We start from the raw sequence: 14,036 nt of genomic DNA on the forward strand, positions 1-14,036 counted from the left end.
TTTTTGTTCTAAAAACAGCTGCCTCATATTTTGTGTGTTGGGCAAACAGCTTTTGAATAGTCATTTGGCTTCCTAGCTCCAAAAAATCTGTCCCAAGGTGGGTTGAGGCATTATGAATCTTAACTTGCCGTTTCTCCAATATTCAATCCCTTGTGTCTTTCCCTTCCCATCCACAAGTATGGGGAAATTCTATAAATAGTGCCTAAAGTTAGACACTAATTCTGCACCCATATTTCAGCATGGAAACACGTTCCAGTGGATGCAGGGCACCAAAACGGGGTTGAAACAGCAGATCAGCATGGAAATACACTTATGTGCCAGTTATAGGATAGCGCCTAAGTGTATCGGCATTCAACTGAAAAGGTGGGGTACCCATGGGATGGGCATGGGTGGGTCAGGGGCATTTTGGAAACTTGCACATTGAATACTGCAGATGCGCTCCAGGATTTATACCTGGTTTCAGTTGGTGTAAGAATTTGGCGACCAACTGTGTTCTATAAAGAACATTCATCCCAGAGCACCCTTTATAGAATAGCACTGGGTGCCATTTACTGAATCCAACCCTCCTCTGGATTCAGTAATTTGTCTGATATTTCGGAACCAATCAGAAGTACACATTTTAGTCATTGGTGTTTACTAGTGTGTGATGGTTGGGACTTCCTGCATCTTGAGTGGCTTGAATGCTACCTTCATGATATGTCATCCCCTCTGCCACCTCAGAAAAAGAGAGTCTAGTCTGGGAACTAAACCCATTTTACCTGCGAGACAACACAGGGCACAGTCTCACATTATTAAATGATTTAGGAAAAAATTGGAACGATCAGTTTTATAGGATTGTACAATACTCTTCTCATTACAAACAGTATTGAAATTTAAGCAAGTGCTGCTTTGATGTTTCACAATACCGAACCTTGTTCTGTTGGTGGTGATTTACAAAAAAGGAAAGAAAGTTGAGTGCATTCTACCCAGTCTCAAATATTTCAATTAGATTTTATCAGCTCTGTAATTGTCCTAGAAAAAAATCTTGGCTCAGTTTGAAACTTGATATTTAAAAGCTCTATGTCTTTGCTGTAGTTCATGAAAAAAAATGTTTATCGAAACTAAAACAAAGAGTGAGACAACTGGATCAATTTGCCTGCAATATGTTGAATTGAGTTCCAGGAAATGAAGAACTTGGTCAGGGCCAAGCAATTAACCTCCTCAGTGGAAAGGTGAAGAGGGTTATATTTATTTCTAGCCTGTAAAGTTTCCTGTCAAAATTGCTTGACACTGAGGATCCAAATCAACTGGAAACACATATACTGCCATACAAACGTCCTCAGTGAAAGGCAATTTAAAGTTTATATTCATCGGTTAAGGAGAAAATAGTAAATGCAGAATTACTACAACTTCCTCCTAAATATGTGCAACAAAGAGAGATCTGCTTGTTTGATGCATTTCTTATACCAAGGTCATGTTCGGGGAATTATATTCTGTAGATGTGCGGAACTGAATCATTCTATTTCTTCTGCCATCTCTTCGCCAAACTGAAAAAATCTGACCTCTTTAGTTTTTCTTCCTAAGCAAGTCATTCCATCCCCTTTACCTTTTTGGCCATCCTAGAATCCATTTTAGCTTTCATGTACAGGAAACTAAGATGAGAATAATTTACCCATTTGGCTAGATGAGGTTTATTCACGATTCATGAAATCTTAGTTATGTCACTAAAATGGTATAACCTCATTTTAGGAGAAACCCTTTGAATGGTTTCCAAGTAGCCTGCTTTCTCTCAGTCATGGTGAGTTAGTTCGCCCAGCCAAAACTCTATTACCGAGTATATGAACATTTGAATGAAGGGAATGCCATCCTGGGGCAGCCTAAGGCCCAATGAACCCTGCATTCAATCTCTGACCATAGCCAGTTTGATTCCCTTGGATAACATACTCAATAGTGCTTAATGGGAAGATTCATTCTCTATCCCCAGTCAACAGCAGCAAGTGGAGTTAAGTTAGGTGTGAGGCAGTAAGCTGGGAATGTAATCTTGACTCTTTACTAGCATATATTGTCCCTAGCATATCTGAGGCAAAAGACTTCAGCATGGAATAATTGGGTCCCAGTGGTGAGCTAATCCATGAAAACAGAATCATACTGCAGCTCAGTTATTTCCATCCAAAACTCCTCTGCAACCTCACAAATATTCACAGAAAATGGGTTATGGAAAGTGCCAAAAATATTTACTTAAAGTTAGAAAACTCTTGGAATTCATTTCTTAGCTTGTACATTTAACTGTTGTACTTTTATGGGAAAGGATCATTAAGAGACTTGCAATAGATATTGAGGTTTTAAAGCCTGAAAGTGGGCTACCTGATTCTTGGACAGTTGCCTTTCCTGAAACCAAAGCTTAGTTTCAAAGCTGGAATATTTTCATTGACATATGTCACCAATTTGTTCTTCCCCCTGCATCTATGTATCCGTATAGTTCAGATGTTCAGTAAGATCTTGAACATCATTGTCATGCATGAAGGCATAACCTTTTGTTGCCAACAGCAGTACTTCATTATGCGATTCATAGAAGTGTTTCAGTACAGCCAACCCCCACCCTCCAGTTTAACCAATAAATACCCATGTTCTATCACAACCCACTAAGGGTTCTCACTTTCCTGCAGAAGAGAATTGAACTGTCAGTGGTTAAAGCCCTTTGCTCATATAAAATAACACAGAGGGGCATAATCAAATGGGGCCGGCCATCTATAAGGGTGGCCATCTATAATGACGGCCCCGTAAAGCGGCGTACCCGACTGTATTATCGAAACAAGATGGCCGGCCATCTTTCGTTTTGATGATATGGTCGGGGCCGGCCAAATCTAAACATTTGGGCTGCCCTTAGAGATTGCCGGCGATAGAGATGGCTCCCATTGGTTTTCGACGATAATGGAAACTAATGGCGGCCATCTCAAACCCGGCCAAATCCAAGCCATTTGGTCATGGGAGGAGCCAGCATTTGTAGTGTACTGGTCCCCCTTACATGCTAGGACACCAACCGGGCATCCTAGGGGGCACTGCAGTGGACTTCACAAATTGCTCCCAGGTGCATAGCTCCCTTACCTTGCGTGCTGAGCCCCCAACCCCCCCAAAAAAAAAAAACCCACTCCCCACAACTGTACACCACTACCATAGCACTAAGGGGTGAAGGAGGGCACCTACATGTGGGTACAGTGGGTTTTGGAGGGTTTTGAGGGCTCAACATTTACCACCACAAGTGTAACAGGTAGGGGGGGATGGGCCTGGGTCTGCCTGCCTGAAGTGCAGTGCACCCACTAAAAACTGCTCCAGGGACCTGCATACTGCTGTGATGGAGCATTTGAGGCTGGCAAAAAATGTGTTAAAATTTTTTTGGGGTGGGGTGGGGAGGGGGTTGGTGACCACAGGGGGAAGAAGGAGAGGTCATCCCCGATTCCCTCCGGTGGTCATCTGGTCAGTTTGGGCACCTTTTCAAGGCTTGGTCATGAACAAAATGGGACCAAGTGAAGTCGGCCAAATGCTCGTCAGGGCCAGCCTTCTTTTTTCCATTATCGGCTGAGGCCCGCCATCTCTTAACCATGCCCCCATCCCCTCTTGAACTTTGGCCGGTCCTGCGACGGAAAGCAGTTGAAGCCGGCCAAAATCGGCTTTCGATTATACCGATTTGGCCGGCATTAGGAGAAGGCCGGCCTCTCCCGATTTATGTCGGAAGATGGCCGCCCTTCTCCTTTGAAAATAAGCAGGATAGTAATATAGTAGATGACGACAGAAAAAGACCTGCACGGTCCATCCAGTCTGCCCAACAAGTTAAACTCATACGTGCTACTTTTGTGTATACCTTACACAAAATAAAATTAACTGTTCTTATTGCCACATCTATCACACTATCCATCTTCAGTGTTTTACTGCACAGTGATTCTTGATGTAAAATGCAATACAAATTAAAAAAAAAAACCCCATAGTAACATAGTAGATGACGGCAGAAAAAGACCTGCAAGGTCCATCCAGTCTGCCCAACAAGTTAACTCATATGTGCTAATTTTTGTGTATACCCTACTTTGATTTGTACCTGTGTTCTTCAGGGCACAGACCGTATAAGTCTGCCCAGCACTATCCCTGCCTCCCACCACCGGCTCTGGCACAGACCGTATAAGTCTGCCCAGCACTATCCCTGCCTCCCAACCACCAGTCCCGCTTCCCACCACCTGCACTGGCACAGACCGTATAAGTCTGCCCAGCACTATCCCCGCCTCCCAACCACCAGCCCCGCCTCCCGATCTTGACTAAGCTCCTGAGGATCCATTCCTTCGGCACAGGATTCCTTTATGCTTATCCCACGCATGTTTGAATTCCGTTACCGTTTTCATTTCCACCACCTCCCGCAGGAGAGCATTCCAAGCATCCACTACTCTTTCCGTGAAAAAATACTTCCTAACATTTTTCTTGAGTCTGCCCCCCTTCAATCTCATTTCATGTCCTCTCGTTCTACCACCTTCCCATCTCCGGAAAAGGTTCGTTTGCGGATTAATACCTTTCAAATATTTGAACGACTGTATCATATCACCCCTGCTTCTCCTTTCCTCCAGAGTATACATGTTTAGTTCAGAAAGTCTCTCCTTATACGTCTTGTAAAGCAAATCCCATACCATTCTCGTAGCTTTTCTTTGCACCGCTTCAATTCTTTTTACATCCTTAACTAGATACGGCCTCCAAAACTGAACACAATACTCCAGGTGGGGACTCACCAACGACTTATACAGGGGCATCAACAACCTCTTTCTTCTGCTGGTCACACCTCTCTCTATACAGCCTAACAACCTTCTAGCTACGGCCACCGTCTTGTCACACTGTTTCGTCGCCTTCAAATCCTCAGATACTATCACCCCAAGATCTCTCTCCCCGTCCGTACCTATCAGACTCTCCCCGCCTAACACATACGTCTCCCATGGATTTTTATTCCCTAAGTGCATCACTTTGCATTTCTTCGCATTGAATTTTAATTGCCAAACCTTAGACCATTCTTCTAGCTTCCTCAGATCCTTTTTCATGTTTTCCACTCCCTCCCGGGTGTCCACTCTGTTACAGATCTTAGTATCATCCGCAAATAGGCAAACTTTACCTTCTAACTCTTTGGCAATGTCACTCACAAATATATTGAACAGAATCGGCCCCAGCACCGATCCCTGAGGCACTCCACTACTCACCTTTCCCTCCTCCGAGCGAATTCCATTCACCACCACCCTCTGGCGTCTGTCCGTCAACCAGCTCCTAATCCAGTTCACCACTTCGGGTCCTATCTTCAGCCCATCCAGTTTATTTAAGAGCCTCCTGTGGGGAACTGTGTCAAAAGCTTTGCTGAAAAAAAAAAAAAAACTATGTTGTGGATTTCCAGCTAGCATTTTTTTTTTTTTAGCTTAGCAGCAACTCTGTCTTGTCTTCTGAAAAGAAGGAGAATGTGGCAGTTGATGGAGTTGAGCAGAATGAAGCCATCCTGTTGGTATGCACTACTCAATTATGTTTGAACAGACTGGCACCATGAGGCAACATTTTTACAATTTGCAGGCCAGGAATGTCAATTTCATGGATAGCATCAATCATTCAGTTATCTCACCACACTCAGGCTTTTCCTCACAGTTCTGTCTTTCTCCTTTCTCCCTCGTCCCCAGGATCCTCTGGCTTGACTCATCCCATAACATCTGACTACTGGAGCTTCTACAATCTTGTTCTTGGTAGCATTCCTCCTTCTGGTCCAGTGTGTGTCACAGTGGAGTTCCTATTTCTGGGTGCATGCAGGTAAATTTTGTACTGAATTTTAAAAATTCTGCATCAAAGGGGAAATGACGTGCAAATTCTACAATGCGCAGTTGCACGGAATTCTCTCAGGAGTAATGTGCCGGACTGAGAGAGCCATTTGCTGTACTCCTCCCCAACAGTCTGTATTGTGGCTTGGTGACTACTGCAAGGGACCACCAGTTTTCCTTGGTTTCCACAGTGGATACATGTACAACACCAGGGGGGTGGGGGGGAGGACAGTACTTGATTTCAAGGATAAATACATCCATGATTTTATGTTCTTTTTCATTCTATGACACCAACCAATCCAGAAGAGGTAGGAGCCACTTGTAGTAATACTTTCTAAGACATTTTGACAAACATTATGTGGTGCAAGAAAAGTGGAGAGTTTTCTATCTCTTCATGGAAGTGAATAGAACACCAACATGTCTGATCTGTTTGAAAGTAGCTGTCATCAAAGAGAGCAATGTTAAAAAAGCATTATGAAACTCCTCATGCTGAAAAGTATAATAATTATATTGTGATGCTATGTGAAGGCAAAATTGCTGAATTATGAGAAGGCCTTGAGAAAAACAGCAATCTCTATTTGAAAAAGTGAATCAAGAAAATGAAATAAGTTAAGTTATAGGATTGTACACAGAATAGTACACTCATGGAAACATTTTCAAATGTGGAATTTGTAAACAAATGCATGATAATGAAAGTAGAAGTAATATATCCAGCCAAGCAACAAGCTTTCAGAAATATATGCCTCTCACAAAACACAGACGATCTTGGTTGTCAACTGAAGGACAAAGTCAAGTCGTTTTCTTTAAGAAATTTCAGTTACAATTGATGAGAGTACAGAGATGGAGATAACTGAACTTGAAATTTCATTCATTGTTTCGCTCCCTCTGCCCTGCAATTTCCAACCTAAACTGCAGTGCAGATTGGCACAGGATGTATGTCAGGAAATGGAGTACCCCAGTGGCACAGACCCTAAAAAATCACACCAGTTCACACCTGTCACTTCAAGGACAACTCTGCCTGCATGCCAGCACAATTAAGAGCTGCTTGGAGCCCTATGGGCAGGGGTCTTTGTGCAGCACTCCCAATCCCTCTAACTAGCTACTTCGGAATTGAAGACAAAGAAGTAGAGGAAAGAAGTGAACTACAAGGATAAAACACTGGAAAAGAGTTTAATTTCAGGGCTTTCTTGCCTTTTCATTCTAAAATGGAATACAGTTAATAAAAACAAAGTTACAACAAAAACTCATAAAAGGTAAAGACATGCTCAGTACTCTGGTCGAAGCACACTAGACAAATAAGCATAGAATGGGCATGAACTGTGAGTCTGGCTACAGATGGTGCACCACAAGTGGTGCGTAAAAAAGTCATTCCCACTGAATGGCTCTGACACTCGGGGACCTCTTCTGCTTTGACCATCTCTGAGCTGCAGTACAAGAAAAACAGGGACAGCAAATAATGCTAGGGAAAAGTTTTCACCCAAAGCACTATATAAGTACATAAGTATTACCATACTGGGACATACCAAAGGTCCATCAAGCCTAGCATCCTGTTTCCAACAGTGGCCAGTCCAGGCCACTAGTACCTGGTAAGATCCCAAAACAGTACAATACATTTTATGCTGCTTATCCTAGAAATAAGCAATGGATTTTCCCCAAGTCCATTTTAATAATGGTCTATGGACTTTTCTTTTAGGAAGGTAGCCAAACCTTTTTTAAACCCTGCTAAGCTAACTGCTTTTACTATATTCTTTGGCAACAAATTCCAGAGTTCAATTGCACGTTGAGTGAAGAAATATTTTCTCTGATTTGTTTTAAATAAACTACTTTGTAGCTTCATTGCGTGCCCCCTAATCCTAGTATTTTTGGAAAGAGTAAACATGCGATTTGCGTCAACCTGTTCCACCCACGCATTATTTTATAGACCTCTATCACATCTCCCCTCAGCTGTCTTTTCTCCAAGCTGAAGAACCCTAGCCACTTTAGCCTTTCCTACTACTACTATTATTTAGCATTTCTATAGCGCTACAAGGCATACGCAGCGCTGTACAAACATAGAAGAAAGACAGTCCCTGCTCAAACAGCTTACAATCTAATAGACAAAAAATAAATAAAGTAAGCAAATCAAATCAATTAATGTGAACGGGAAGGAAGAGAGGAGGGTAGGTGGAGGCGAGTGGTTACGAGTCAAAAGCAATGTTAAAGAGGTGGGTTTTCAGTCTAGATTTAAAGGTGGCCAAGGATGGGGCAAGACGTAGGGGCTCAGGAAGTTTATTCCAGGCGTAGGGTGCAGCGAGACAGAAGGCGCGAAGTCTGGAGTTGGCAGTAGTGGAGAAGGGAACAGATAAGAAGGATTTATCCATGGAGCGGAGTGCACGGGAAGGGGTGTAGGGAAGGACGAGTGTGGAGAGATACTGGGGAGCAGCAGAGTGAATACATTTATAGGTTAGTAGAAGAAGTTTGAACAGGATGCGAAAACGGATAGGGAGCCAGTGAAGGGTCTTGAGGAGAGGGGTAGTATGAGTAAAGCGACCCTGGCGGAAGATGAGACGGGCAGCAGAGTTTTGAACCGACTGGAGAGGGGAGAGGTGACTAAATGGGAGGCCAGCAAGAAGCAGATTGCAGTAGTCTAAACGAGAGGTGACAAGGGTGTGGATGAGGGTTTTGGTAGAGTGCTCGGAAAGAAAGTTTTCCCATCCCCTTTATCATTTTCGTCACCCTTCTCTGTACCTTTTCTAATTCCACTATATATTTTTTTAGATGCAGTGAGCAGAATTGAACACAATATTCGAGGTGCGGTTGCACCATGGAGCAATACAAAGGCATTATAACATCCTCAGTTTTGTTTTCCATTCCTTTCCTAATAATACCCAACATTCTATTTGCTTTCTTAGCCGTCGCCGCACACTGAGCAGATCGTTTCAACGTATCATCAATGATGACGCCTAAATCCCTTTCCTGGTCAGCGACTCCTAATGTGGAACCTTGCATTACGTAGCTATAGTTCGGGTTCCTCTTTCCCACATTCATCACATTGCACTTGCTCACATTAAACGTCATCTGCCATTTAGATGTCCAGTCTCGTAAGGTCCTCTTGTAATTTTTCACAATACTGTTGCGATTTAACAACTTCGAATAATTGTCATCAGCAAAGTTACACCCATCTCTAGATCATTTATAAATATTTTAAAAAGCAGCGGTCCCAGCACAGACCCCTGGGGAATCCACTATCTACTCTTCTCCATTGAGAATACTGACCATTTAACCCTACTCTCTGTTTTCTTTTAACCAGTTTTTAATCCACAGTAGAACACTATCTCCTATCCCATGACTCTCCAATTTCCTCTGGAATCTTTCATGTTTGTTTTTTGACAAATCCAGATACACAATATCAACCAACTCACCTTTATCTACATAGGGTTTCCTTAGTGTTCTTAGTGATGGCTATTCTAGTAGAGTCAAGAGAAACAGCTGATCCAGGGAGCTCTATTTAAATGCCTGCTGACATTTTAAGTGACTTCCAGCAGTAGTCAGCAAGCTGGGAATGAGCATATAAAACATTTTTGGTTTGTTTTCAGAACCCCCCCCCCCCCCCCCCCCCCCCCCCACACACACACACACCTATTTTTGGCCATTTAAAAAATTTATTTCACATATTTGTTTTAAGAAAAAAAAATAACACAAATTAATTGACTATCATGTTAATGTGGAGGTAAATTTTGTTAAATTGATTTAGGGAGAAGTTATCAACATTGTATTTTACTATTAAGTGCAGTTGTTAGGAACACATCTTAACAGTGCCTATGTTGATAACTATGCCCTTTAGTGTTCATTAAGGGACTTAGGGCCCTGTTTACTAAGCAGCGTTATAGGCGCATTAACATTTTTAACACGCGTTAATCATGTACTTGCCTACAATATCCGTATAGGCACCTACATGTTTAGTGCGCATGCTAAGTGTAGGCGCTTTAAAAACACTAATGCACCTTAGTAAACATGGCCCTTAGTGTTGATGTCCCTAGAGATATTCCCTGTGGGGAATTGCAGTTCAGCCACCTTCGTAGCAGGTGGTGTCAACCCTGCTGGTCAGAGGCTGAACTGCAGAGTTACTATGGCAGGATTAGTGCATTATGGGAGAGTGAGGCTGCCTGAAAGGGTGGAGTGTCTTCACAGTAAACATGAAGTTAAAAGCCCTGAGACAGAGCAGAACAGGGAGGCCCAGGAGGAGGCCGGACCTGATACAGAGACCCTGGAGAGAGAGAGACCCTAGGAGAGGAAGAGCAGGAGCTCAGTGTGTGACTAGATTGAGAGTATTGGATTGATGAGACATGGCTGAGGTAAGACAGGAATGCATTTTACTGCTGGGATCTGGGAGGGAAGCCAGAGAGGTAGCATTGATATTATTGAAGTGAAATGTGAAATGTGCTGGAGGACTGCTGGAGTCAGACCCAAACAGTGAAGTAGATCTGAGAAGCGGTGTTTGGGGCAGGGTAACCCCGCACCCACAGACTATTTGTCCTGCTAGGCAGAGGCCTATACAAATGATGTTAACGAAGAGAAACTGCTTGACGACATAAAAAGCTGAAGGTTAAGCAAAATAAATACTTTATTTTGAGTTGTACTTCCTGTCCAGCTGTATTATTTATCTAGTCACGTCCAATCCCACTCGGGCGTCTTACAAAGGGACACTAATGAATGCATATTCCAATTAAAAAGCCTTGTGGTTGTATGTTTGGTACCCCTGCCTTAAGTGAGATTTTTGCATTTGATTTGCATTTTAACACTTGACGGTTTAGCTAATTCCCCCAAGGATAAAGATTAGTGATGGAACTTTCACTGCAGATACATGGATAATGCAAAGTAAAATTGAAATAAAAATAGCTGGCTTGTTTATAGGTCATCAACATTGAGCCTCTATGGAGCCAACTGACGTAGAGGCTCATTTTCAAAGCACTTAGCCTCCCAAAGTTCCATAGAAACCTATGGAACTTAGCCTCCCAAATTGCTTTGAAAATATGCCTCTATATGGTCCTGACCATAAACAACAGTAATTCCACCATTGCCAGGTACTCCTGGTCTGCCAATTTATCTTGTAATGTTTTGCTTCTGGATTTTCAGATTAGACTGTTAGTTTAGAAATGTGTTAAGAATTATCAGTTATCTAGTACATCTCTGTGTGACTACCTTAGCCGATTTTCCACAGAATCCATTGTTTGACAGCTCTTTCTGCCATTATCCCCCTAATTCTAAAAGACATTAAAAATTGTGTGCGCAAATGTGGGCATGTGCCCGATTTGCGTGCACAATTTAATTGAATAACAAGGCAATTAGTGCCAATAGGCTTTTTAACAAGCAGTTATTGGTGCAAATTGGAATCAATTAAGGTGTACGCATGCAAAGTTAGGTGTGTGATCCACACCTCAATTTTACATGCTTCCTGAAAAAGGGGGCACAGAATTGGGAGGGTCATGGATGATTAGGCACAGATCATGGGCATGGTTTTTTACATATGCAATTATAGAATAAGGGGGTTCCATGTACATTTTAGGTGGGGGCATTTGTACCACATTTTCATTGGTGCAAATGGACATGCCTAAATTTGCATAGGACCCACTGGGCTTAAACCCTATTCTTTTAACTATGCCTAACTTAAGATGTAGCTTATAGAATATCACTTAAGCAGGGGGGGGGGGATTTCAGTGTTGATTTTGTTAGGTGTGACATATAGAATTCACTCCTATATATACATTTTTGTGTACATATTCACTAAACGCTTCCTTTGTCCACTAGCTGAATGATAATGTTCTAATTGTTTTATTGCTTTATATTTGTTTTTTTTAATGACAGTCACTTCTAGTGGAGGTTGTCTAGAATTTTCTTGAATCTGATAGAAATTTGCGGTTTCATCATGTATCTGTAACTCTCTATTTAGGGGGCAAGTTATCTGTGTGGGCTATTGTTAAGTTGGGTTATTTTAACACAGGGACTCATTGCACAAATTAGGACCTTGTGCTAAAATAACCCGATTTGTGGTAGAATAACCTGCCTTAACAGTAGCTCCCATTGATAATTTTCCCATTAGATTTCCAATTTATTAAAATATTGTTTTTTATTGTAATCCAGTGTGTTGAAGGTGTTTCTCTTGTGGAAATGTACTTTCCTAAAATATGATCTGACTCAGTATAATTGGATTTCATGTAGTCTATTGATAGGGCAAAATGAAAGTCCTCTAGGCAGTACTGAGATTTCATGCCGTGATAATTGGAAGAAGAAAGATGTTTTATTCATACTTGATGTATACTTTCATCGGTGTGGTCAATGGGAATTTTACAGCAGGAGATCTTGTGACTGTCAAGTTTTCCTGGTGTGTTTAAGTTTTGATCTTCGTATTCTTCAGATAGTTCCAGAGTACTGACAAATTAGTTCAAATTAGTAAGGTCTTCAGCATCAGTTTTTGTGCTGGTGGTCAGAGATGAGATGATGCTCATTGACAGGAGATTATGGTCTTCAATGTCGCCTTCGGCACCTAATCACTATACCTCTTCTCAGGAAATCTCAACTACCCCAACTTGACATTTCGTCCTTTAGATTGTAAGCTCTTCTGAGCAGGGACCGTTCTTATTTGTTAATTTGTACAGCGCTGCGTAACCCTAGTAGCGCTCTAGAAATGTTAAGTAGTAGTAGTAGATAAGAGAACTTAGTTTTCTCCACTTCCTTCTGCAAGTTGTATATTGGGTTTTTCCCCCCCTTTTTACATAGAAGCATAGCAACATAGAAAATGACAGCAGATAAAGATCATATGGCCTATCCAGTCTGCCCATTCATACCATCACCTGTTCTTTCCTCTCCTCCAGGAGGCCGTGCCACACATCCACTACCCTTTCCGTGAAGAAGTATCTCACTTTCATCATATGCCATCTCCTTCCAGATCTTTCTTACTGTTAAAGTCTGTCCCCATATACATTTTCACAAAGACCACTGACCATTTTAGTAGCTGTCCTCAGGACTGACACCATCTTGATTATATCTTTTTGAAGGTGTGATCTCCAGAACTGCAAACTGTACTCTGAATGGAGTCTCACTAGAGATCTCTACAGAGGCACTACCATCTCCTTTTTCCTTGCTGGCCATTCCTCTCCCTATGCACCCAAGCATCCTTCTGACTTTTGCTGTTACCATTACTATCTGTTTGGCCACCTTAAGTGAAGCAGATGCTATCACTCCAAGTCCTGCTCCTCTTTTGTACAGAAAGGTACTTCATGGCCCAGTTTGAGGCAGCAGCCAAACAAGCAAACATGATGCTGGGAATTATTAGAAAAGGGATGCAGAATAAGACCAAGAATATTATAATGCCTCTGTATCACTCTATGGTGCAACCTCACCTTAGCATTGCATTCAATTCTGGTCTCTGTATCTCAAAAAATATATAGCGGAATTAGAAAGGTTCAAAATAGAGCAACCAAAATGATAAAGGGGAAGGAACTCCTCCCATATGATGAAAGGCTAAATAGATTAGGGATCTTCAGAATGGAAAAGAGATGGCTGAGGAGGAATATGATTGACGTCTATAAAATCCTGAGTGGAGTAGAACAGGTAGAAGTGAATTGATTTTTTGCACTCTTTCAAAAAGTACAAAGACCAAGGGACACTCAATGAAATTGCATGGGAATACTTTGATAACAAATAGGATTTCACTCAAAGAATAGTTAAGCTCTGGAATTCGCTGCCAGAGGATGTGGTAACAGTGGTTTAAAAACATTTGGACAATTTCCTGGATGAAAAGTTCATAGAGGGGCATAATCGAATGCGAACGCCTATCTCCATGGGAGTCTATATCCGAAAACGGGTACGTGAAGAGGCGGGACACACCGTATTTTCGAAAAAATGGATGTTTTTCAGCTGGGCGTTTGTTTTTTTTTTAGCGATAATGGAAACTAAAAACACCCAGCTCAAAAATGTCCTAATCCGAGCCATTTGGTCATGGGAGGGGCCACGATTCGTGGTACACTCACCCCCCTGACATGCCAGGACACCAACTGGGCACCCTAGAGTGTCAGTGCGGTGGACTTCAGACAACGCTCCCACATGCATAGCTCCCTTACCACAGGTGCTGAGCCCCCAACCCCCCTCCCCCAAAACCCACTACCCACAAATGTACAACACTACCATAGCTCTTAGGGGTGAAGGGGGCACCTACATGTGGGTACAGTGGGTTTTGCAGAGCTCCCATTTACCAGC

Source organism: Microcaecilia unicolor, chromosome 2 (assembly GCF_901765095.1).
Source record: "Microcaecilia unicolor chromosome 2, aMicUni1.1, whole genome shotgun sequence".
In the NCBI taxonomy this organism is placed as follows: Eukaryota; Metazoa; Chordata; class Amphibia; order Gymnophiona; family Siphonopidae; genus Microcaecilia; species Microcaecilia unicolor.